Raw genomic sequence first — 27,077 nt, 5'->3', positions numbered from 1 at the left:
AAGGGTCACCATGGTCATTTTTCTGATGAACCAACTGAGGCAAAGAAGGAACCAGTGACTTACTACCCCAACACCTAAACAACCATTTATGTTGTTCACAACTTTGTGGGTCAGGAAATCTTGGCTGAAATGCTCCTCTGCTCTGCATGGCACCAGCCAGGAGGCAGGGACTGGAAAACCCACTTCCCAGATGGCTTCTCTACACACTTAGGTGGTGCACTGGTGCTCCTTGGCCTCTCTCACTCTGCAAGGTATCACATCCTCCAGGGCCTTTCCACATGGCTTAGGCTTTTCACAGCATGGTGGCTTCATGGTAGACATATTTCTATAGAGCCACTTCCACTGTATTCTATTTGTTAAAGTGGTTACAGGGCCCAGTGTTTACAGAGTCCAGTGGTTACAGTCAAGGGGGTGGACACTCCCCACTCCTTGATTGAACAGGGCAAAGCCACATTGCAGAAAGAGTAGGTGGGATGAGCAATTATTCTGGCCACCTTTGCAAAAGACCAGAACTTTGGTTTCCAGAATCCTATTCCCCTGTGTTACCAATAGACCACATTTCTTGATATGGACCAAATGCAAATGATGTACATATACTCACTTTGGCAAAGCATCAGTGCTTTATGCATCCCTTGTATGACATTTTTTCCTAAGAAAATAAGTAGAATTGAATGTCGTTTTTGGCAATTATAAATTCACAAGTTAATAGTAACTTTTTAAAAAAATAAAGTATATATTCAGACTTAGCTCATTTGGGATTTGTAGTGATTTTTTAAATATGTTCGCAAATCGAATTATCAATCCTAACAAAATTGGAAGGGGAATGTTTAATCTACTTAAGCAAATTAGCTCTGAATATTTGGCAATCACTTTATCAGCATCATTTGCATGTAAACACTGTGCTTATCAATGATTCTTATCCGGTCATTAAAATAGGCCTTGTACTTGGCTAAGCACTTGCCATAATTTCACAATTTTCACTCACTAGGGCTGGCCACCCTCCAAGATATTCCAATTAAGAGTTTATTACTCTGTCACAATTTCAGAGGGCTGCATACACTTATAGTTAAGTTCTGTCTAGAGGACATATCCCAGGATACAGCTGCTCTGCTTCTGTAGGATATTTTTTGTCTTGTTTTTCTAATGAAAATAATCTATTGATCCTGTTCCTAAGAGGAGCACACAGCTCCAAATCATTACTTCCTGGCAGTAACTAATTTTTGAGTCCTCTCTGCTTCACCACACTCCTTAATGGCACTTGAATAAATATCTGTTGCAGACTTCTCAGTCCTTCCTGAAGAACAGTATCTTCCAACAGGGAAAAAAACATCAATAAAACCAACAAATATTTACAGAGCATAAAACTGTGTGTTGAGCACCAAGCCAGGTGCCCTCAGTTCTCTGTCCTCGGAAGCTTCTTCAAAGCAATGGAGACCGTACAAAGCCACACTGAGGGTAACTCTCTGCTGTCTGGAAAGGACCTCCATCCTGCCATTTCACCTCACCTCCCATCCTCTCAAGGCCTAGGGATGACCATGTGACCCCAAAACAGCCAATGCAGCTTATGGCAGTGCGGCCTCACTCAGGGAGATAAACTGATCCACTCCAATTGTCACTAGAATTTTCACCAAAAGGTTTAGAAGCTTTTGCAACAGGAGTGATAAGCATCAGACCTGAAAGGTCACATAGATTTAGGGACTGGGGCAGGCATTTTTTCAGAAAAGGCCAGTCTACAGAAAGAAGATTGGACAAACCAGAAGCATGTGACCACAAAGAAAGACAAAGATAGAAAGAGAAAAAAACCTCATTAATCTTTCTGGTTCCCAGCAGAGTTCCCAAGAGGCTGGTTCTATTTGGAATTTTTTTCTTGGATTTGGTGGACTCTCTTTACAATAGAATAACCACCTATTATGTTTGAGCTGATTTGACTATGTTCTGTACCTTGGGTGCCACAGGCCCAAAAGAACTTCATGTCCTTATGTACTAAATGCCACATGAGTAATGTTGACAACTCATGCAACCAGTGTTCATCTGACAGAGATGGTGTTGAGCTATAATCTAAGAATAAAATAAAGAACTTGGACATGACTTAGAATGATGCATATAAAACTGGCTCCTTCTGGGCACAGACCCTCTGATCTTAGCAAATCCCATAGAATAAAAACTCTCGACAAGAACTGTTAGGAGTGGCTCTCTCCAGGAAGAAGAACTGGATAGCTGGAAGCCAAGGGTGGGGCAGAAGACAATTTGTGCTACATACTTTTTGTACTTTTTGTATATTTGTAATATATAGATATTGAAAAAGTAAGAAATATATTTTTCACAGGCAGAACATTCTGGCATAAACAAATCAGGGAGCATTACTATGTTTTCCTGAAAACAATACATTGCTCTGGAAAAACATTTTGTTACTTAACCCGGCCACTAGATCTACCACAGTCTGGTTCAAACCAACCTGTCTAATTCTGATGTCAACTACCCACCTTCCAGAACCCTCCATTCCAGCAACTCTGGTCTCCTAGTAAAAAACTTTCCTTTTAATTACTTTTGCAATAATAGTAGTAATTTTATAGATATATCAATGTAATAAAGAAATTTGGGGTCAATAAATAAATATATATATATTTTAAATCAAACATACATTCCAAAAAGAAAAAGTAGTCTTCTATTTTTTCTGTTTTGGGGTTTTTCTTCTTCATGCACCTCTTCATGCCCCCTCCACCACCCCCTGCCCTGGGTTACCCACCTGCTCTTCAGGCCCAGTGCAAGGGTAGATGTTTTATTCCTACAGCACTCCAAGGTTAATCCAGTCACTTTTCCCTCCACTTCTATAGTATGTTCAGGCCACTCATCAGGTTTTTATGCCTCTTCAATTTGTTCACTTTTCTACATCCCCAGCCCAACCTAGGAAGCCCCAGCCTATACTTCCTCTTGCTCCTTGTGCTGTTGTGATCTCCACATGCCCCAGACCTGAGCCTTCCCAAGCTACCACAGGGGTGAAGCCAAAAGGAAATAACACAGTTGTGATAGCACCTCATGTTCAATAAATGTGGGTGGGATCTGAAGATTCATGGAGAACAAATGAGATGGCTGGGGTACCATTGAAAAGGTCCAGACAATGAATCCTTGCTCTACTGGTTGAGCATTCATGGCCAAGTCCATTAACCTTCTGAGCCTCAGTTTCTTTATCAATAAAAGTAATAATCTCTACCTCAAAAGACTGTTGACAAGAGTAATGGAGGCAACATAGGTGAAAGAAGAGGCACTGTGTGGTCTGTAGACCTAAAATACACAGTAATTAATTCTTGTTTTCAACAACTGTATTGAGTAGCCACTGGTTCATTATAATGTTATATAACTTCTCATGGGTAGATCATGTTTCCCCAGGGACCAGAGACCATGACCAACTTCTTCAAATCCCCAAACTTAGCATTATACATAGAAAGTTCCCAGTAAATGTTAATTGACTAATTGAAAGCTATGTCCTGAAAACTTTTATTAACACACACAAAATCAGAAGACCCACATTCTCATTCATTCAGTCACATAAATCATTCATTGTGTTCCTGCAACCTTTTCAAACAGATAGTACAGTCAATTTCCAATTATCTGTGTCAATGGGAACAGGAATAGCCTGAGTAATGAAACCCACAAATAATCCATACACTTAATTTTAGGAGTTGCTTCCAGCCAGTATGAAAATTTCCCATTGTGAATGTCACTGTTCCTTTTGCCCCCTCCTTTCTCTCTGGCAGGGACAGATATTGCCAAGAGGCATCTTCAGCAGGGAGAGGAGAAATCCAGGGTCTAGAGGTTCCATGGGCTGGCTAATTAGCCTCCAAATAAAGAAGCCTGTCTCTGCTTCACAGGAGCCACAGCCTGGTGCCTCCATCAGCAAAGGACAAAGTGGAATTATAGGACTTCCCCCTAAATTCTAATCATAACAACACCCTGAGCCTCATGGTCACCAGTCATGTGTGACCTTTGGCTAAATTCACCAACACGGAGCTAACTCCTGATTCTGAGAAGCTGGAATGGAGACTCACAGAGCAAATAGCACAAGAATCATACCACACAGCACCATTCAATTAGCAAATATTAGTGACCACACACTATAACATATGCCAGTTATACATATGCAGGTATGTGTGGAGTATATATTGTATGCACACATATAATTCATATATACAAAGCAATTACTGTGCCTTTAAAATGAGAAATAGATAAACCCAAAAAGATATAGGTCCCCATTTCATGGGACCACCACTTACCAGAATCTTGAGTGTAAATGTCACTTGAGTCTACTTATCTCAGATGACTTTCTTTAATGACAGCCAAAAGGCCTCCTAACCCACAAGTTTTTCTTACAATGTGACTTCAATACCTTTCCCATGAAGAGTTGGAGTCTAAGTTCCTTCCTCTTGAATTTGGGTATATCTGTGGGGTACAACAGAAGTGACACTATGTGACCTCAAAGGCCAGGGCAGTTTCCACCTGTGGGTGATGGAGCTGGTTCATACCAGCTCCTGAGAGCCAACTGTGCACATTTCTTACCAACTCTGTGTTCAGTGGCTTGCAATTGACCATGGTGGGAGTATTGACAGCGTGGAAATCAGCAAACAGTATTGAGTACAGATCAAGGCACTTCCACCTAGGGAGCCAATTGTTAAACTTCTCCCAACACACTGCTTTTTCACCTGGTTCCCTTGTGATGCTCACTCTTCCAAGCCAGTCTCCATGCTCAGAGGAGCCTGAACAGCTGGTGGAGAGGCTCCCATGGAGGGAAACCAAGGCCCCTGGCCCTCAGCCCTCTCTGAGATCCCAGCTAACAGTCGGCACCCACTTGCCAGCCATATGAGCCATCTGAGAGTAGACTCTCTAGCCTCCAGTCATGTCCCTCCAGATGACACCATGTGGAGCAAAAATAAGCCTTTCCCAGTGAATCCTGCCTCATTGCAGATTCGTGCACAAAATTGCAAATGCATGGGCACCTATTAAGATTTGGCTTGTTCAGCAGGAGTAGTGACCAGACAGTTGTGGGTAGCTTGGTGTGGCATAGCTCTGCCCTGCCTGCATGGGTTCTTTTCCCTTTGGTTAACCAATAACACCCTTTTTTGCTGGTTCCAACAGTGTTTTACATCCTACCCTAACTTAGACAGACTTGGCTATTTCTCTGTATATGGGGGCTGATATCCTCCCCTAAGAGGATTCTAGAATTTCTGTCCCTAGCTGCTCACAGTTCAGCTCACAGCAGCCTGAGCTGGGGCTAGTCTGAGTCTGCTTTCCTGGATCTCTTGCTCTGGCTATTCCAAATGTGAAAGTACATGCTGCCTGCAAAGCTGAAACTTAGGGAGTTTCACTTTTCTGTACCCACAGCTATCATCTGGAATGCCTTGTCTCTGGGTGTTGCCAGGCACCTGATACTTTGGACAGAATTAGAAAACATCCCTACTTAGTTCTACCAGAAGAGTCTCCTTATCTGTCATAATTACTGACTCTACCTCACTCTACTCTATAGCTCACTCTCAGACAAACACCCTTGTGGTAGCAGGACAGGACTTTCCAACGAGGCATTTCATTTCTGCCCATGTATGGCTACACGAGGTCTGAAAGACACACAGTGAATGAGATTCTACCCTCCCCTGCAAAGACTGCAGTCTGCTGGGGGTATGCGCTGAAGAAATGACAGAAGACTTCTCTCCATCTGGATGTTAAAGTTTGGATATGAGTTTACTTGGCAAAAAGATAGAGAAAATAGAGAAAGAAATGGGGGGATGGGGAGGGAGGGAGAGAGGGAGAAAGGAAGAAAGGAAGGAAGGAAGGAAGGAAGGAAGGAAGGAAGGAAGGAGGGAGGGAGGGAGGGAGGGAGGGAGGGAGGGAGGGAGGGAGGGAGACTAATCCTAGGCAGAAGGAAAAATGTGAATGGAGGCAGATTTGGCAACTGGCCAAAATTTGGATATACGAGGTAGGGCAAAACTAGGAGGTTTACAGTTGTGAGTATATGAAACAAAGAGTTTATTCTTGTATTATTATTTATTAATTATTGTATTGTCTTCCATATGAAGCTGTAAACCTATGTTTGCCCCACACTGTATTGGGAGCAAAAGGTACCCAGAATTCACAAGATGGCTTGGGGTCAGACAAAGTGTCAACTTACTCCTTGCACAATGTGGAGTTATTGCAAGTAGAACAAAAATGACATAGTTTCATTTGCATTTTCTAAAATAACGCTCTTGGAGGCAGAGTGGAAAAGAGCTCAAAGGAGGATTTAACTGCCAGTCCAAGGAGGCTAATCTGAAGGCTATTTCTAGGCAAGAAGTGATGAGGGCTAAAAATGGTGTGGGGACAATTGGAATAGAGAAGAGAAAGTACTTAGGGAATAAAAACCACGACATTGGGTGAGTGCTTGCACCTGGAGGCTAAAAGGAGATTAAAAGGATTGGACTGTATCATGTAGGAGTATAATAACAACAGTAATGCCAGCAGAAGCAAACACTTGTATGCCATTACTATGTGCCAGGCATTATTATTTTAAGGAATTTACTATATTAAATCATTTAATCCTCACATTCAGTATTATTATCTCACTTTTACGGATGAACAAATTGAGGCATAGTGAGGTTGAGTCTCTTGCCTGCTTTTATCACAAAGCTGGGATAACAAATCCAGCTCTTCATGATTACCCAGCACTGCCCCTCTGGGGACTGACTCTGGGAAGAGGGTGCAGAGGGTAGCCATCCAAATATGAAGTGACAGGCCTAGGGCCAGAGTGGGGCCAACAGAAATGAGGAGAAGAGGGTGACTCAAAGAGCCTTTAAAGGAAGAAACAGAGCTAAGGAACTGAGTCAGTCTAAGAGGCTGCCAGACTCTGCTTCTTTCTGCAGCCTCAGCTTCTCAACTTTCAGGGCTAATGGTCCCAAAGCTTCCATGTAACAGCTGGAGCTCTTGTTGTGCCTCCAGTCAGTTCTGAGCAAGTTAGGGAAGCCATCAGTAAGCTCAGAGCCACCACCCTGAGAACTCAACCCGAAGTCACTCTCCCAGTCCTAGGGCCTTGTATCCCAGCTTCTGTCCAGGGTTCCCCATTGATCCAATCCCACCTGGAGGCCCCAAGGAGCAGCCTTTCTTTCTTTCCCCTTCCCAGTCCCCCTTCTGCAGAGCATCTTGCAAGTTCCATCCTTGGCTCCAATTACATGCCCCAGCATTACTCCAGGGCCTGCCTCTGCCCCACAGACCTCACACTATTCTGCTGCACCCCACTGCCGCAGCTAGCTGCCCCCAGATGCCTGCTAATGCACAACCCTGATTAATATGTTCTCAGGAGCTTGCCCCTTCTCAAATTGATAATGAGACTGATGGATGCTCTCAGACACTGTGCCTAGAGCTAGGTCAGCTCTCAGCCATGCCTGCTCTATCCTAGTGGCTGCCCTGTCTGCCTCCTGCCCCATCCTGCTGACCCAATGTTGGTAAAGGACATTGGGCCTCTGGATGAAGAAAGCTATGCTGAATGACAGCTACAGGAAGGAGGACAGTGACAGCAGAGGCAGAGTTAGCAGCAATGTTTCTAGCCTGAGAGAAGGAGTAATAACACAGGCAGAAGCAGAGTCACTGAAGGGGGTGGGGCTGTTTTGTTCCCTTTCTTCTGGGTGGGTGAGATCCACGACATCACCACTCCTGTGCAGGCAGCTGCGCCTATCAAACCATCTGCATCACACAATGCCAGGGACTCACGCAGGGCTTGCATCTGCTTGGGGGTGGGGATGACTCAAGAGCTGCTACACAGCAGTGCTCATTCTAGCACGCCCTTTCCAATGGGGCCAATTTGCTGCTGCACAAAGCCCAGGAGCTGCTTGATCTGAGCCCTTGTGTGGGTCGTTTGTGCTCGCTAATGAGGATCGGTTGTCATTGAAGGCAACCCTGATTTTAATAGCCAAACATTATGTCTGCATGGAATTCTAAGTGAATTTCCACAAAGCCTAAAGACATAGGACACTTTATTTCAAGACATAGCTTCTAACCACATCAAGAAATCTCAAAGCAACCAGGGAACTGGCAGTGAAGGGCTGGGCTTTGTGGCCTCCCATGAGTGGCTGTTTTGGGTATTTCTTAATGGTATCAGGGTTTTGCCCTTAGCAATTGCCATCCCGCATGGATAATAAACACTCCTGCGATACGGTTTCCCTAGAGCACTGTTTTCTTCCATCCTCATGGGAAAGTTTAATAATGTGTGGCCAATCCCATATTATTCCAAGCAGCAGAAATCAGCAAGCCAATATTCATTAACAATGAGGAGTGATAAAGTATATGTGCATATATAAGTGTGGGTAAGTGAATGATAGGTAAATAGATATTGTAGATAGATTACTTGATCAATCAATCAATCAATCAGTAGATAGAAATCTCTAATATGTCAGTCCTGACCAGTTAGAAAGGGTGAAATGGAGTCACATTATAATGAATCCAGGCCCCCCGCACACCGCAGCTTATTCAATAACAAAACTAACCCTTGTCAAAGGGTCCTCTAGTTATTTCTGGCAGCCATCTAAGGAGATTCCATGAAATGTCAACAGTCCCTGTGTGGTAACATAATGTGGATTCCCAGGAGTTTCTTCAGATGCTCCTAAGTTGCCATTCCTTGGCCTGGCCAGGAGTGCTGGGTGTTGTGCAGACTCCTTCCATCTCCACATCAGTCATGGCCATGCTTGTGCCTGGAGACCGGTACACTCTCCAGATGTCTGCTTCTGAAGGTGTAGCCCAGGACCTGGAGCATCGCCTGGGATCTTGTAAAAAGTGCCCCGCCATACCCTCAGACATTCTTATTTAAGAGCTATGGGATACCTTTAGCCTGCTTCTTAAGCTTTAAAGTGCTGAGGAATCACAGGGGGTCCCAATTAATAGACAGATTTTGATTCTATTAGTTCTGTGGTGGGGCCTGAGATTCTTCATTCATACAAACTACAGGACAGTGCTGATGCCCCAGACTGTGCTTTGCAAGCATGTGGAGAATGGTCTCTTAGCCTCTAGTCTCAGAACCTCCACCAAAGGCCCCAAACCCAGTAAAGGGACAGACAGAACAGGAAACATACCAAGTTATTCCTTTTCTTCTCTCTCCTCCCTGTCCTTCCAGTTCCAAATCATAAATGTTCCATAAATATTAAATGCCTGGAATGTGGAAAGGGTGGGCCAGATGTGCAGCAATTGTGTGTTTGGTGGGCTGTGGAATGGGTTGTCTGCATGAGCGTCATCTCAGCCAGCCTCTCCCTACCCCCACAAAAAAATGTAAATATGAAAGAGAGAGAAGGGCTTCTACTGGGGTCAAACTGTGCAAAGGTTAATATTATGCTTGTATTTGCCTTCAAGATCTTCATGAAGCTTACAAAAAAGTTAAAAGAATGTTTTAAAATCCCTAAAGAGATAAACCGTTAGTTGGAAACCAGAAGTTTCAACCCAAACATAATTTGCAATTGGCTAATGTGTGATGAATTTTAGACACAAAATCGGTATGGATTTCACAGCAGCTCCACTGGGAACTATGCAGAGCATGGAGCTGCCAAAACTCAACCATCAGTGCTGTTGTTCCTCGTGTTTCATGACCCCAAAGAAAAGTTGAATGTCACCTCCATGCCCACCTCCTGTGTCTCCAACCCATCCTCTCATGCCTGCAGCTCCCTCCTTCCTGGACTTGTACAAATATCCCCCAATGCCTCTCCCACCTCCAGTCCCCCTCCACAGTCCACAACTGACTTTGCACATGCTCAGTGCTCACCATCTCCTGCTCTAATCCAGGGTCTCCCCTAATTCTTCACGGCCCCAGAATGACCCCTAAGCCCCTTAGCCTGACACTCAGAACACTGTGTGCACTGATCCCAAATGATTCCCCCATATTCCCAAAATCTCCCTCCCTTCTCTGGACATCTGGGACAAGCCTTGAATCCAGACTGGCCTCTTGCCATTTCCCAAATGTCTCTAGTCATTAGTTTATTCAGTTTCCTCCACTGAAGCACCCTCTGTCCTTCCATGTCCTATTTTGTTCTTTTGTACCTGTCAGAGACAGGAATCTTTGTTCCAAAAGAGACAGAATGAGCACTGAGAAGCAGGGACCAGAGTTCTAGAGAGGTGGACTCTGTGACCCTGCACTCAGACACTGAACATGCAAGTGTCCTGAACTGACTAAATTTCACAGGGAGTCTCAGAACTTCTTAACAAGACTGTTCAAAGAGGAGCAGGGAAGGCTGAGAAAGACCTGAAGATAGATATGTGGAGTTCCTCTTACCAAAAATGCAAGGGCAATATTCAACTCTATTCAATAAGCTGTAAGGCAGCAGTCTCCAACCTTTTTAGCGCCAGGGACTGGTTTCATGGAAGACAATTTTCCTACAGATGTGGGGGGTGGACAATGGGGCTCAGACAGTAATGCAAGATGAAGCTTCAGCTTTGCTCACTGGCCTACTTCTCACCTCCTGCTGTGTGGCCCAGTTCCTAACAAGGCACAAGACCAGTACCAATCAGTGGCCCCTGGTGGTTAGGGACCTCTGCTGCAGGGAAAAGGCACTAGCCAACCAGAAGGCAGCAATGGCCCAGAGTTCTGGAGGCTCCCTAATGGGCTAAGCCTTTGGTTGCAGGAATTTTGGGAGGTCTATGGGACTGTGGGGGAAAGGCAATGGGAGCCAGCATGGTAGGGAAGACAAGGGCCCTCCAGGGACTACCTAGTGCCTCTTTTTGAAAGCTCCCTTCACTCCCACTCCTAGAATGGAGAACATGCCTTGCTTTTGCCAATTTTCTAAGACAGAAAAAAATATTGGAATCCTGCCTACAAACCTAAGAGGAGTACAAACAAGTGTGCTTATGTTGATCCAGGAAAGATTTTAGAAGAAATGGTTTTGTGAGAACTTAAAAAAGGAAGCAACAAGGATTCATTAAGAACTCACTGGGCCAGATTAGCCTCACATCTGGTTTTTCCATTGGATACAATGGAAATTGGATACAAGGTGCCCTCACCTTGAGGTCAGGGCATACATGGTTTTTGATGTCACTGCCTTGCTCCTTCTCACGTCTAAATCCACTTCCTTCCCCCTGCTCCCCTCTCTCACCCAGTACTCAGGGCCTGAACTGCCCAGAAGCCAGGGCCTTGCCTCCCAGAGCTCAGCATTGGGGCATTGTTACTAATAATCTGCTCCTGACCTCATGCCCAAGTGCAGAAAATTACCATAGCCCTTGTGCTTTGGTTCAGGGCAAAGGACCTCAGGCCTTGACCTGAACACCTGTTACAGCAAGCTGCCTGGTACCCTGGGCCCCTTGACTCAGATCTCACCTTGCTTTGCTTTGCTTTGTCCTGCTTCCTCCCCAAATCCGGGAGCACTGACTCTGAACCCTAAATCAACTACTAGGGCTCTGTCAAATGACAACCCTGAAGCCAACCACCTTCCTACCCATCTGTATCCTCCTCTCAGGGCCCTCGATTTTCATCACCACTGAAGTGCTTGCAGGTTCTGCAAAGTGCAATACCTTTCTCTTCTGAGCCTTTACCCTTTGCCCAAAATGCCACATATCCTACATCTTCTGCTCTCCTGCTTGTTATGCAGGATTTACTGAAAGCATCTTCCCTTATGGTGCATGCCATCATCCAGGTCTAGACTAGGGACTTCCACCTGCTACCATAAACTCAATGCCTCTCTTATTACATCCCATGCACTGTGTTATATTTGCCTTTTTATGTGTCTCTGTGCTCTCTGAAGTCAGTGACAGAGCCTTAAACATCTCTAAATCTTCAATACCGAGAACAGAGCTGACATAGAAAAGGCATTCAAGTATGTTTAGATTGATGGGTGGAAACTTGTGGGAGTGCAGCATATATTTTGGAAAGCCTAATAAAGACTCCAGGCATTTTTGACAGAATAGTGATGAACTGGGTTTAACAAGATAAGATTTAATTGGAACAAATGTAAGGTTCTGCCCTTAAGTCCAAGAGGCATATGTGAAGGAAGAGGGAGCCATGTGTAGTTGCAGTTTATATGAAAAGCCTGGGGAGCTAGAATTGTCAGGAAGCTCAGCACAGGTCAATAGTGTGACCTGACTGCCCAAAAATGAACACACCATTAGCCTGCATTAGAAGTATTAACAGTGTTCAGAGGGGAGATGGGAGGGAATTTCAGGGGAGAATGGGAAGGTTTTACAGGAACAAGTATAAAGGACACATGGACAAAAACTAGGGACGGGTGGAAGTGGGAGGGAGGTGGGGAGGGCTGGGTGGGTGGGCTGGGATGGGAGTAAAAGAGAAAATTGTACTTGAACAATAATTAAAATAAAATTATTAAATTAATAAAATAAAATAAAATAAAAAGAAGTATAGCTTCTACAATGAGAGATGATGTGCACATTCCAGTCAAACATACTGTAGCTCTAGATTCATTCTGAGCTTCACACTTTAAGGACCAGACTCTAGCAGATTCCAAGTAAAAAGCCCAGGGTGATGAGGGAACTTCAGGTGAAATCAAATGAGAAACAGGTATAGGATTAGGGGCTGCTTAGCCTTCAGAAAGTATGTAGGCTCATGGTAGTTATCTTTGAACATCCAAAGATGCATGGTTTATTATAAGAAATTACTTTCCAGCCAACAGAGCTATCCAAAATGGACAGGTTCGCTCTCAATGGATCCATTTCAAAATGCAACAGAATCATCTTTTCAAAACACAGATCTGTGTGTCATTCACAGATATACACACACACACACAGTTTTGTCCTACACACATCTCCCCTGCTGCTCAGCCCCTACCCAAACCCCTGCTTTAAACCCTTGTAAGGATTCCCAGTGTTCTTAGGACACCAAAGCACAACTCTGTGCAGGCTCTCAGGCTCTGCTCATGCTGGCCTCCCCTCCTCCCTGTCCTCCTCTCTCGCCTGTCCCCTTGCTTCTTCTGCTCCCTTCAGAACTTCTTACCAGGATCTCTTACCTCACTCAACACTTTTGCCCAGGTAGTGCCCTTCACCTGGAATGCTCTCCTCCCTCTTCTTTCACCTCATGTGTGCTTCACATCTTTTCAATCTTGTTAGATTCAGTTTCTACCCCTTCAGAGAGCAGATCATTGCCCTTATTCCTTGTCTTGGCAATCACAGAATTTTCCACTTGTTCGCTTGTCTCCCCCACCAGACTGTAAGCACCAAAAGGGCAGGGACTGCATCTGAGTTTGCTCACCATCTCACCACCTCCTCAGCACTGAACACACAAGAGTTTAGTTAAATATGAGATGCATGAGCAAATGAATGAAGGGATGAACAGTTGAGATGACTATTTGGACAGATGCTGGGAAGAAATTAAAAATCTCAGGTGAGTCGTTGGAATAAATGTACTTTAAGGTCTTTTTAATACCAAAATGTCTTATCTCCACTGTCAAAACTCCCCTTGTCATTAAAGAGCCCTCAAACGTTAGCCTCTCCTATTTATCGAGGGGCCTCCTATGAGTCCTCTGCCCCTTTTCTAAATAACTTTTATTGCACTTGCCATATCCTACCTAATTGTAAAAGCATTTGAGCAGTCGTTTTAATTTCTCTGCTGGAGGAATTTAGAATCCATCTGGGGAGATGCCATATTCACCTTTGCACCCCTCCCAGCACACCCCAAACTACAAGTGCTTGGCACACACCCAAGCCCTAAAAGTAAATGGGTAACATGCACTTGACATTTTCTTATGTTTCACTAAGTCTTGTTTTCCAATTAGGGAAGAGTGTTTACACTCCATGTGTCATATAATACAGATGAAATCTCACCGGAAGAAGATGCGTCAATAGCGTACTCTGCCGCACCAAATGGAGTGAGCCAGGGAGACAGTAGCCACAGGACTTGGAGATCCTAGTGATGAAGGCATTCTGTTGCAAATCTTTCTGTGCATTTGACCTGTGTATACTTTAATGAATTTTTAAGCTATCCTCCTTCAGGCTGCCAATTATGATCAAGTTTCACTCATCTAAAAATTATAAACAGTAAATTAAGTTGAACATTACCCATTTAATACTTCCCTGTGGACTTTTCATTTTTCCCTCTCCATATTAAGGAGACCCTACTGAATATCTAACTATGAATTCGCAAGCCATTTACTCAGAAGAGGACAAGAAATTCTAACTTTGTGTTTCTAAACTGAACTTAATTTCCACCCCCAACCCCGGTGTTTCTCTCACACGTGGCCTGGTATTGGAATCACGTTGCACTGAAAGCTGAAAATTGTTGTTCTGACTCCCAGTGAGTTAAATCAGTGCTTCTCCAAGCCTGGTCCCCGCACCAGCAGCACCAGCAGCACCAGTGTGCTGGTTAGAAATGCAAATCCTCCGGCCCAGCTCCAGACTGAGGAATCAGAATCAGCAATCTGTGCTCTAACAAGCCTGCCAAGGGATGCTGAAGCATGCTCGAGTTTGAGAACCCTCCAAGGCAGCTTCTTTTCATCCCCAAACATGAAGTCTGGCGGTTAGTGTGACCTCCCAGCTGCAGTGAAAGCTAAGGAAACACCGTTAAAGTGCACAGTAACAGGGGAAGCAGGGATGGCGATGGCTGCAGGGTCAGCCAGCCATCAGTTTCTGCCCCAGATCTGCTGCGCTCTGCAAGGCCGTATCCCTCCGCAAGACGGTGAGCCATCGGGTCCATCACAGCCCTCCCTCAGCCACCTGCCTCCCTGACTTAGGAGCCCTGAAGCATCTGTTGCTCTCGCCTTGCTAATTCAAGGCCACCAGGAACATGGTGTCCTATCCCCGAGCCTAGGCTCTTCATGCAGCTAATCCTGTCCCACACCATGGATATGCTCCTACAAAGGACACGCCGCTGCCTCTAGGTCCAGGTGCTCACATGAGTCCTGGCAGCCACCTTCCTTTGGCAATGGGGAATGAGAAGAGGCTATAGTGCCAGCACCCTTTCGCTGTCTCGCAAACCATCTTCTCCCCCACCCCAGTGAGAGTCCCCTCTTTCAAAATCTCATCTTGAACAGAAAAAACAAATACTGGTACACTATGTATTCTCCAACATCTTCTGACTTACAACAGGACTGCATCTTAAAAGCCAAGCATCTGAAGCCTTTTTTCTCTGACGCAGTTCTTGAAGCAATGGGAGCCTCAAACACAGTGTGGTCTGTAGGAGGTGGGGGTGGAGGGAGTGGCTCAGAGGAGAAGACAGAGCCAGGGAGGGCGGGGGGCATTGACTGCTTGGCAGCATCCCGTCAAATCCAGAATGACTTCATAAACACTAGTTGCTGTTTTCAAAAGAACATCTTTGGAAGGGAATATTGTACAGATGTTGGAGTGTGTTGGTGGGGGGTGTTGCCCATAATGCTGTGTCTACAAAGTCTAAAATAGCAATATGCAAAGAAATCGCTCTCAAACTCAGTTATTTTGAGAGAAAACCTAGTGGAGTGGAAGGAATAGTGGGATAAAAATTGAAAGAATTGGGTTTCGTATCCAGATCTGTTACTTCCTATCTGGGTAATTGCAGCCAAATCACTTCATCTCTTTGAATCTTGAATTATGTGACCTATAAAGCGGAATTGGAAACGCCTGCTCTGCCTGCCTGGTGCACAGTTTCATACCCATTTCACAGATACTGGTTATGAGGATCAAACAAACTGAGGCACACAAAAGTACTTTTTTATTGAAGTGCAATAGACACATAGCATTGTATTAGTTACAGGTATACGGCATAACGATCCAATATCTGTGTGTTGCATAATGATCGCCACCATAAAGTCTAGTTAACCCCTGTCACCAGACATGGCTACGTTTTATTTTTCTCCTGAGAACTTTTAAGACCTACTGTCTTAGCAACTTTAAAACATGCAATACAGTGTAAACTGTAACCATCAGACTGCCCATGACATCCTCAGGACTTAATTACTTCAGAACTGGAAGTTTGTACCTTTTCACCCACTTCACCCATTTCTCTCACTCCTATCCCTGACATGAAAGTAATTTGAAATAAAGCAGTGATTATACAAGTGAAAATTCATATAATACCATTATTTATCTCGTAAACCAAAGGGGCAATAATTGTTTGCTGTAATAGAACCAGTAGTTTTTTTTAAACCAAATTAAATTCCAGTAGTGTTGCTAGACTCTTACCCTATGACTATCTCTTCAGACTTTTCAAACAGGTTAAGGAAATAAAAGACAAGAAGAAAGAATGTTTTCCATGTAACCCAGCAGGTTATTTTAGGTCAAATACATCCTTACTGATTTTCTTCCTGCTTGATCTACCAATTACTGGGAGAGGGATGCTGAAGCTCCAGCTGTAATAGAGGATTTGTCTGCCTCTCCTTGCAGATCTATCAGTTTTTGCCTCACAATTCTGATAGGCTATTAGGTACAAACACCTTTAGGGCTGTTATATCTTCTTGGAGAATTGACAGCATCATTATGCAATGTCCCTCTTTATCTCTGACAATTCTCCTTGTTTTGAAGTCTGCTTTTGTCTGAAATTAACATAACTTCTCCATACTATGCTAGTGTTAGCATAGTATATCTTTCTCGGTGTCTTTTCTTTTAATATGAGTCTTTATATTTGAAGTGGATTTCTCATAAACAAAGAATAACTGGGTTTTGCTTTATATTTTAATCCACTCTGACATTTTTTGAAATTGGTATATTTAGAACTTTCACATTTTTTAAGCCAGTGAATACCTTTATGTTTAAGGTTCTTGGAATATGTTGCCACATTTTTCTCCCAAAAAGTTTGACTATCAAGGCACCCATCAGCAATTCAATATAATAAATGCTTACTGTGAGCCCATCCATGGGAATAAATGGTGGGTCCACATGTAAATCTCAGTTTCATCACATCCTTGCCAGCACTGGATTTTAGTTTTTCTTTAGACTCATAAATCTAATAGTCATCTTAGTTTGTATCTCTCTGACATCAGGAAGGCAGAATTTCCATGCTTGTCTGCTTACCAACTGGAGCATCTCTCTATTGTGTGCATGAATCATCTATCTCTTGAGGTGTAAATATTTACCTCACCTACTTGGATTCATTCTTTATACAGAATAGATAGTTGCCCTTTGTCATTTATGTGTCAGATACTTCGGGAGCTGAGTGAGATCTGGAGTTTATTTGATCTAAACCCCTTCTTGGTTGGTTGAATGATGACCTCCCCAAAAATATGTCCATGACCTAACTCCCAGAACCTCTATTTAGAAGGTTCTTTGCAGATTTCATTAAGTTAAGGTAGACCATTCACATTTAGAGTGATCTTAATATATTGGATTAATTTCTACCATGTCTGTAACCATTTTACTGTTTGTTACTTTTGTTCTTTGGGGTTTTTTCCCCCTCTCTCATTCTGCCTTCTGTGGTTTTAACTATGCATTTTGTATGATTCCATCTTATCTCATCTCCTAGCATATCAATCAAACTTCTTTTTTAAAACTTTTACTGGTTGCTTTAGAGTTTCCAATATACATTTTTAGCTAATCTAAGTGCACTTTCAAATTACATTACACCATCTCATGTGTAGTACAGGTAGCCTGTAACAAAGTAGACTCAATTTCTGCCTCCCCTTTTGACACTGCTAGTGTTCATTTCACTTCTGTATATGCTGTGATCACCCAGTACAGGAGTTCCACTCTCAGGCAAGTCCACACTCAGCTATTTTAAGCGTGTCTACTAGTTTATGGCCCCAGTGGCTTAACTTCAGGTTCAGATAAACAGACCTGGGCTGTACTCTTGGGATTTGCCTCTCTGTCCAGATTTGAAGGTGGCAGTTTGCCTGATAACAAGTTCTCTGGGGAGAGTTGCGGGGGAGGCAGGGGGTTGGGTCTAGGGAAAGTAATTCATTTTCATTTTGTTCCACTTCTGTTGTTGTTGCTGCTAAGGATGGGAGTGATGATTTCCATGCCCTTCCCATGTCAGAGCTGAGACCAAAAGAGGTCCAGCAGATTATTTTACATCATGGAGATTATATTCGTGTTTGCTGATTTGCTAAAGTATCCAGCCCCGTAGCTCGGTCATGCTCTATCCAGCTGACCAGTTCTGGACTAAAGAGAGTGCGGTTCCCAACACAGAAGGCAGAGAGACCACTCAATTGTCCAATCTGACCCGAGGACCCCATTGTGCAGAGTGTTGCTTATGCGAAGCAAGAATAGTTGTGTCTCTGCCCTGTGCTAGCTTATAGTCTTAGCGACACCGGTGCAATTGTTCCAAGAAGTGTTTGCTGCTTTTTGGTTCAGGAACCTCAACTACTTACTGTAAGCAAGGACTGGAGCATATAAGCTCCTCTCCCAGATAATCCGTATTCATTATACTCTCATCCACCAAACAGCTCACTAGTCTTAACCTGCTCTGTCCAAAAAAAAATTTTTAATCAAGATTTGATTATAATATGCACTTTTAAAAAACACTCCAGCAAATTGTCAGTTTAAAAAAGAATTCTGATTTCTTCAGAACGCTGTCAATCTTACTGGCAGTGCCACACGGTAAGAACTGATGCTTGCATTGATGATCATGTAACCCTACAAGATTCTAGAGAGCTTTTGAATCATCCAAGAGAGATTAAATTACGTTCAGTAATGTTTTAGTGGTAAGTGCATTTTATACTGTATTCCACATCAACAGAATCTGATTATTCATATGAGGCACAAGGTGACTCTCTTCTTGCCCAGAAGACAATCTTTTTATTTCCATTTGAATTACAAAGGTTTGCTAAACATCTGCCACACATCCCAACCCTGGTACAACACTGGGAGGCATGTTCTATTTACTGCAGAGTTCACAATTTCATGGTTAAAGAAAAACAAACAAGCATGCAAACTAATAAAGAAAACAGACAATACACACATAACCCCACCACCCAGCACATGTGAAACTTGATTGAATGAGTGTTTGCTCAATGACCAGTAGACAAAGTGTTATATAGATACAGAAACATGAGAAACCAGACGCTAACACAGGGAGGAGATGGCTGAGCTCAGCTACGGAGGATTCTGAATTCTCTGGCAGTCACTAACGTGGAGGAAAGTATGCTATCCAAAAGGAAAGTGAGGAGAACTTTCAGAAAATGGAAATAAGGCTGGTATTTCTGGAATGTGTGGGTGGAAATGATGCTGGAAAAGCAAATTACAAAGGCCTTGAGTATCATGAGGAAACTCTCAGACAACCAGCTGGGGTGCTGGTAGTTGGAGCTGAAGTGCCCAGTAATGCCATGGGCCAAAGGGATATGGACAATAGACCAAATATGTCTCTTCTATCAGCTAAATGAGAACCAGGGTTTGGACAGGGCAGCAGAGCAAAGAGGAGGAAGAGACTCTGGAAAACATAGATGTGTGGTCCCAAGGAGAATAGTGAAACTCAAATCCATTTGAGGAGTTTGTACATCCACATGAGCCTAGGAACTAGAGAGTTGGGCAGCTGTAAAACCCTCAGGAGTATGTTAGGCACACATGCACACACAATGTGTGCACATGCTAGGTGTAAAGTCTACAGCTGAGTCAGTGCCCTAAGTCCAATATGCACGTGCTTGCATTTTCCCCAATCCCCACAGTCCTTGCCCCATCCACAGGACAGCTTCTCATTGCTGACTTGCTGATCAACAATGCATTAGGACCAGACCTGCTTTCATCAGTTCAAGCTGCTATAACACAATACCATAGAGTGAGTGGCTACAACAACAGATATATATTTCTCACTGCTCTAGAGGCTGAGAAGTCCAAGGTCAAGGTGTCCACAGATCCAGTGTCTAGTGAGGATACAGTTTCTTATTTGCAAAAGGCTATCTTTTCTCTATTCTCACAAGGCAGAGAGAGACAGAGCTCTTGTCTCTTTCTCTTCTTAAAAGGTACTAATCCCGTCATGAAGCCTCACCCTCAAGACCTCCTTTAACCCTAATCTTACCTTCCAAAGGCCCTGCTTCCAAATATCATCACACTGGAGATTAGGGTTTCAACAAGTGAATGGGGGGAAGACACACACATTCAGTCCATAACAAGACCTCTCCTTGAACTCCAACCACCTTGTCTGGGGTCTGTCATCCTTGCCAAACTCTTGCCAGACCCATATTTCTGAGGTGAGGACTCTGCCCTGAAAGCCTTGGTGCTGCCTAGACTCCTGCCTGGTGGGATAAATAATTTAGAACCAAAGCCTTGCCACTCACCCAACTTTGAGAAATGTCACTCTCCAGAGATTCACGCTACAGCCCATAGCCCTGCATTTAGAAATCTTTTTTGACAACAGCTGGATGGAGTCAGAGTTTACTCCTGTCCTTTGGGCTCTGTCATTTGAACAGCAGGCTCTCCTTTCCCCTGTCTCCATACCCTTGAGGGACCAGCCCTAAAGTTGTGTTCATTCATCCCATCCCTGTCCCTCCAAGTCACCTCTGCATCCTTCTCCACTTGGTTCTATTCTACCAAAGAGCCAGTTTTTGTGTACTTACTCATCACCTGTCACATGCCAGGCACTGCTGGGGATCAAGACTGAGTGAGAGAGCACACCTTGTAGGTTCCCCTCAAACTAGAAACCTGTCACCTGGAAAAGGCAGGTGTGTACACAAAACAGAGCTTTCTTAATGGAAAACTACTTGCATGGAGGTTCACCGCTGACTGTGCAGCTGGAGCTGAGCAATTGAGCCAGCATCCTTACCCAGCAAAAAAATAACAAGTAAAAGCCTTTCTACCACCCAGGATTGTGAGGACAAATGAGGCAAAAAACCAGACCTTGGCTTAATGATCCCTAGCTCATTAATGGTTCCAAGTGACACAACGTGGCATGACAGCAGGGTCCAGCTTCCGCGCGCCTGGGATCTGAGGACAGCACACTGGCAGGAGGCAGCTTTCCCATGGTGAGGCTCTGGTGAAGCATTTGCAGCATCCAAGAGCTGTTAAAATGCTCCGTTTGAGGAGGTGCCAGGCCTTATCTCAAGAGCCATGTGCTTGGCACTAAGTCTGGGGAGGCTGATTCATAAGGAACACTTGAGAGCCCTGGACAGGGCGCTTACAGACCTAGAAAACCCTACACGCTTTTTTAATGTTTTTCTTCTCCCCTGAGAAAAGTAGGAGCTAAGAGATTTATGGAGCCTCACCCAGGCCACCTCCCCGATGGCCACTCCGGTGGGCATTCCCACTGGTTCTGACGCAGCCCTTGTCCCCAGCCACAGCCAAGCAGCAAAAAGTGCAAGGCTTACTAGGGGAAGGCAGCCAGCTGTCAGGCTCCCTTGCCTGGAAAGAAAGAGGGCATTTCCCCTGAACATGCAGGCAGGTGTTAGCTAGAAATTTATTGTGGTTTCTAAAGCCACAACAATAACCAGAATGCCCTGTGTGCCTCAAATGTGCAATTCAGCCAGCCTCCATTCCTTTGTTAAACCAGCTTAGGCCAGTCCCTGCTTCTGGGGCCTTGAACTGGCTCTGTGTGTTTCTTAAGGTACTAGATATCCCCTCTGCTGCCCCAGCCAGGAACAATATCAGGCCACATTTGCCTAAAGAGCCCAACACAAACCTGGTCTGTGAATGCTACCCTCCCTTGAAGATGCTGCTATGGCAATAATGTCAAGGATGCAGAGAAGGCTCCTCCATCAAAGAACTACATGGAGCTTCTTCAACTCTAACAGCAACTATGCTGATAATGCCTGACAGTGTTCTAAGCATGTCATATCATAACTCATTTAGTTCTCCCAACCACCCATGAGGGATGTTGGATTACCCTGCTCCCTTCACAGATGCGGGCACTGAAGCACTGATTGGTTCTGGTCTTGCCCAATGTCACACAGCTAGGGGAGAGTGGGACAGATTCAACACCAGCACGCGTTCCAGTAGGCATCCCTCTGCCCTTCTTCCATCACCACTCAGTCCTCTGCCCCCTGACTGCAAGAAAGTGATTCCCAGGGCCCTCCCCTTGGCTCCCAGCTGGTATGGGGCAGGTCTTCAGAGGCCTTACAAGTCCCCCCACTGAGCACACAGAGGCTCTGGTATGAAAAGGATTATGTTAAGCATAATTTGTTAGATTACCCATTTTTTCCTTTCAGCACATTTCTCATTTCAATCATTCCTTTTCCTTTCCAGACCCCAGGAGCCAGAAATACACACACACAGTCTTTGCATTGATGTAAATAACCATGGGCTTATTGAATCCATCTGCTTGGACTATGGCTGAAATCACAATTCTGCAGTGCTTTACACCAAGCAACCCTAGGGCATCAGGAAGTTTAGCCCCTGCCCTGCCGGGGCAGGTTTGTCTTGTTTCCTTCAAGAAGAATCCTCACTACTGAGTGTTTATTTTCTTGGTGTCCTCAGAGCTCAAATTCTAGCTGTTTCTCCCCACTATCACTTATTTTCCTCTTCTCTCCCCTGGCACCCCAAAAAGCTGCCTCTATCCTCCCAGCCCCACAGACTGCCTTGCTCCATTATTCCATCCTAGGACAAAAGGTTTGAAGGCAGACAAAGCCAGTGGGTGCAACCTGTGGCCACAGCCCATGGTGTCCACCAGCCACCCCCCCCAACCCCCATGCAGCTGTCTCATTCTTCCCCTCCTTGAACTGGGGACTCCTTTTTTTTAATAAAAATAAAAGTAACAGCTAAACATATCAGACACATGTTCTGTGCTAGGTATTGTTATAAGCCTATGCAAGTACAGTCATGTGCCACATGGTGACATTCTGGTTAATGATGGACAGCATATACTATGGTGGTGCCATAATATTATAATGGAGGTGAACATTTCTATAGCTCAGTGACCTCATAGCCATTGTTACATCATGGTGCAATGCCTTACTCACATGTTTGTGGAGATGCTGGTGTAAACAAAGCTACTGCACTGCCAATTGTATAATAGCATAGCACATACAATTATGTACAATACACAATACTTAATAATGACAACAGATGATTATGTTACTGCTTATGTATTTGCTATATTATATTTTTGTTGTTGTTTTCCAGTGTACTCTCTCTACTTATTAAAAAGCAAGTTTGCTGTAAAACAGCATGCCATGTTACACTGGCAGAGGCTTCATGTCTTGTGTTATTGCATCTCTTGATTGCATCATTTTCTCCTGTGCTTTATTTAATCTCGTGTTGTTTTGTACAGAAACACAGTGTGCAGGTTTGTAGCCTGGGAGCCACAGGCTATACCATAGAGCCTACGTGGGTAATAGGCTGTACCATCCAGGTTTGTAGAAGTGTGCTTTGTAATATTCAGACAACGATGCATTTCTCAGAACATATCTCTATCATTAAGAGGTACATGACTATATCATTTTGTTTTATTCTCACAGCCACCTAGGAAACTGATGCACAGAGGTGAAGTAATATGTCCAAGATCATACAACTAGTAGGGGGTAGAACCAAGATATGAACCTTAGAAATCTGGCTCTAGGGTAGAGATTCTTAACTACTATAAAAAACTAAGCTCTCCTAGCCCCATAGGTCTGAAAGCTCTGGGGGTCAGAACCCAGGCATTCTGTTGTGGATGATTAGTCTTTTGTCATCCAGTTGAGTTGTTATTTATTTTCTGGGTTTTGCTTTGCTTAGTTATATTTTGTTTGCTTTGTATCTTCCCCTTACTTCCTGTGTCCCCTGAGTATCACTCATTAGTTGAGTATTTAATATAATCCATGGGTATATCCTTACTTCCTCTTCTTTCTCTCTCTTCTACCCTGCCCATCGAGTCAGTAGCCAAGTCCTCTGGATTCTTTTACTTCAGAAATATTTAAAGAGCACTTCCTATATGCCAAGCACACAGTAGGTGAACAAGGTGGATGGAGTCACTATACATGAACCAGCTCCTTGTTGATAGGCATGCACTCCACAGTCTGATACCCACTGGCCTAGGTAATAGCTACTGGACTACTGGGTTCACTCTGTCCCACCATCATGACCCACAATGCCAATCCTACCACCAGATATCTGTTCAGATCCTACCCATCTTAAGACCCATCTCAGTGGTCCTTCCTCTGTAATACCTACTACAATGCTACCTTCCTCTCAGCCCAGCTGACACCAATCTCTCCCTCCTCTTTAGGATCAATCTCTGAATCCTCTTCAGGAGTTCCCTCCAAGGATCTCAGTGTCTTTCACTGCATTTGCTACTTTCTATCTTGTATTATTGTTATGTATGTGCCAATCTTATTGCCATTATTAGATTGCAAACATCTTAAAGAGCTCTCTCTTAATCAGCTGACTAGATATTCTGAGCACAGCAGCCAAAGTAATCCTTAAAAAATCTAAGACTCAGTATGTCACTCTTCTATTCAATACCCTCAAGTGACTCCCCATGCCACTGGGAATAAAAGCCAAAGTTCTGGTGATGCTCTAAAAGGCTTTGTGTGGTTTGACCCCCTTTACCTTTGTGGCCTACCCTCGTACAACTCTACCTCTTGCTCCCTCCACTCCAGACACATGGCCTTCTTGCTAGACTTCAAGCATACCAAGCACACCTCATCCACAGGGACTTTGCACTGGCTGTTGAATCTACCTAAATGCTCTTCCCCCACATAGCAGAGAGATCTTCCCCAGAGAACCTATCAACTAAGGAACCTGTTAGAGGGAGAAGAAGCAAGCCCAGACCTCCTGCTCAAGTTTAGGTAAACCTTACATGTTCATTTTCCCCTCTTGCTTCAGCAAGCCTTGTCTGGATGGACTTTCTCTCCAGTCCATGCTCTGCAATGGCTGCCATGTCATCTTGATGGAAGAGGAAACCAACCAGCCATACCCTCTCTGGGAACCCCACTTACTTTCCAACCTGGAGGTTCACTCAGACAGGAATTTCCTACATAAACTTAGGGAGGGATGAGTGGTCCCAGCTATAAGATAAAATGCACCTTGACCCCATGTGGGATATGGGAGGCTGAAGAACAGCCTGCAAATGGAAGGTCTCTCTGAGGAAGTGATATTTGAAGAAATGCACCCCCCTCAAAAAAAAGACAGCAAAATAGCTATTAGAAGGAATAGGATGGAGCACTTTGTACTGAAGAAATAAAAGCACAAAGACTCAGTGGCCCCTGCTGGTTGTGGGAAAGTAACTCCTGCTACTGTACCATGGGATCTATAGAGACACTCACATTTGAATGATACAGGAGCCCTTACCTCATCACCAAGGATCAGGACTGCAAGTCTCATCTTATGGGACTTGTGGCCAAGTCTCATATGATGGCAGCAAAGGCTGTAGGAAATACAATGAGAACATCAGTTGGATCAAATAGTAGTGGATAAACGCAATGTGACTATAATGACAGTGTCACCATTTTGACCATGATGAATGTTGATTATCAGATTGCCAAGCTCATACTGAACTGCCCAAGTCATAGGATGATGGAGTTGGAAATGGAACCACAGGAGTAGTTGTCCTGGCTGGCACCTTGTTGGAAGAAGCTAAGTAGTTGCTGGATCATGGCAATGACCAGCTCAGGATCACCAAGGGCTATGAGCAGGCCACCCACATTGCTATAGAGCACCTGGACAAGAACAGTGATCATGTCCTTGTTGATGCAGAGGACACTGAGATCCTGATTCACAATGAATAAACCATACTGGGCTCCAAAGTGGCCAATGGGTATCCCCGACAAATGGCCAAGACTTCTGTGAGCAATGTCCTCACTATGGCCAGTACACAGCACAGAGACATTGACTTAGAGCTCATCATAGTAGAAGTCAAAGTGGCCAGGAGGTTGGAGGACACTAAATCTATTAAGGTCATGATCATGGACAAGGATTTCAGTTACACACAAATGCCAAAACAAGTAGTAGATGCTAAGATTGCATCTCTCAATGTCCATTTAAACCACCAAAGCAAGGTCTGGCTGGTATGGCTCAGTGAATGGAGCAATAGCCTGCAAACCAAAAGGTCACAGGCTTGATTCCCAGTCAGGGCACACACCTGGGTCATGGGCCAGGTCCCCAGTTAGGGGCATGTGAGAAGCAACTGGTTGGTGTTTCTCTCCCTCTTTTGCTCCTTCCCTTTCCCTCTCTCTAAAAATAAATAAATAAAATATTTTTTAAAATAAAATAAAAGTACCTAAAAAAAGAAAATAAATGAAATAAAAATAAACCACCAAAACCAAAGACAAAGCATATATTGGACATGACCTCTGTGGAAGACCTTCAAGCCCTTTAGAAATAAAAAGGGAGAAGTTGGAAGGGATGATTCAGCAAATTAAAGATGTTTAACTACTTGCCATTGGAGACTATTAACAAATCATTCACCTCTTCAGAACAACTTGAGAAATTCAGCCATTGCAACGGAGGGCAGACAGATCATCCTGCACTTTTCAAAACCCAAAGCTGAGAAGCTGGGCTTTGCTGGGCGCTGGTCATCAAGCAATGTAAGAACTCTAGAGCTGTAATCATTACATCAGAGGAGAAAAAAATATGATCATCGAGGAAGGAAAGCAATTCCTTCACAATGCTTTGTGCATCTTCTGGAACTTCATCCGTGTTAATGGTGTGGTATATGGCAGAGGTGCTGCTGAAATCCCTTCTTCTCTCGCAGCTAGCTAAGCAGCAAAAGGCGTGACCTTGGAGCACTACGCCACGTGAGTGTTCACAGGTGCTGTGGAGGTCATACCCAAGGCTCTTTCTGAGAACAGTGGCATGAATGCAACCCAGAGCCAGACAAGTGAAGGAGATGAGCCCTGCTCTTGGGATTGACTCTTCGCACAAGGGTACAAAGGATATGAAGCAACAACATGTCATAGAAATCCTGACTGGAAAAAAGCAATAGATATCTTGCAATACAAACGGTTAGAATGATTTTGAAGATTAGTGATATCTATAAGCCTAGAGAATCTGAAGAATAAAGAAAAAATTTAGAATACAATGTAGTAGTAGGATGAGTATAGTGATTAAATAAATGGGTGTCTTATGATGTAAAAAAAAAAGCACAAAGGCTTTATGAAAGAGAACTTGACAAGTTTGAGAAACAGAGAGACTAGCATTGTGCATGACCTTGGAGGACATGGGAGAAGTTTGGGTTTCTTTGAGAGCAAAGGTAGGTTGATGAGAATAATAATCACAAATAACAACAGTAGCTAACTATTATAAGCATAGTAACATATATATGTACACAAAGACTTACATGTATAGTATCAGTACTGTGTTAGTACTCTATTTATATCAATTTAATTCTCAAAAAT

At 43.9% G+C, this 27,077-nt stretch overlaps 1 pseudogene; it reads left to right on the top strand.

The window, feature by feature from the left end:
• Positions 1–24,984: 24,984 nt before the first annotated feature.
• On the top strand, positions 24,985–26,741 carry LOC123806479 (annotated as a pseudogene).
• The last annotated feature ends 336 nt before the right edge of the window (positions 26,742–27,077 follow it).

This window comes from Phyllostomus hastatus, unplaced genomic scaffold, assembly GCF_019186645.2.
Source record: "Phyllostomus hastatus isolate PE091 unplaced genomic scaffold, TTU_PhHast_1.1 phas_scaffold_385, whole genome shotgun sequence".
Lineage (NCBI taxonomy): Eukaryota > Metazoa > Chordata > Mammalia > Chiroptera > Phyllostomidae > Phyllostomus > Phyllostomus hastatus.
The sequence above is the reverse complement of the archived record's forward strand: the minus strand, read 5'-3'. Positions and strand labels throughout refer to the sequence as shown.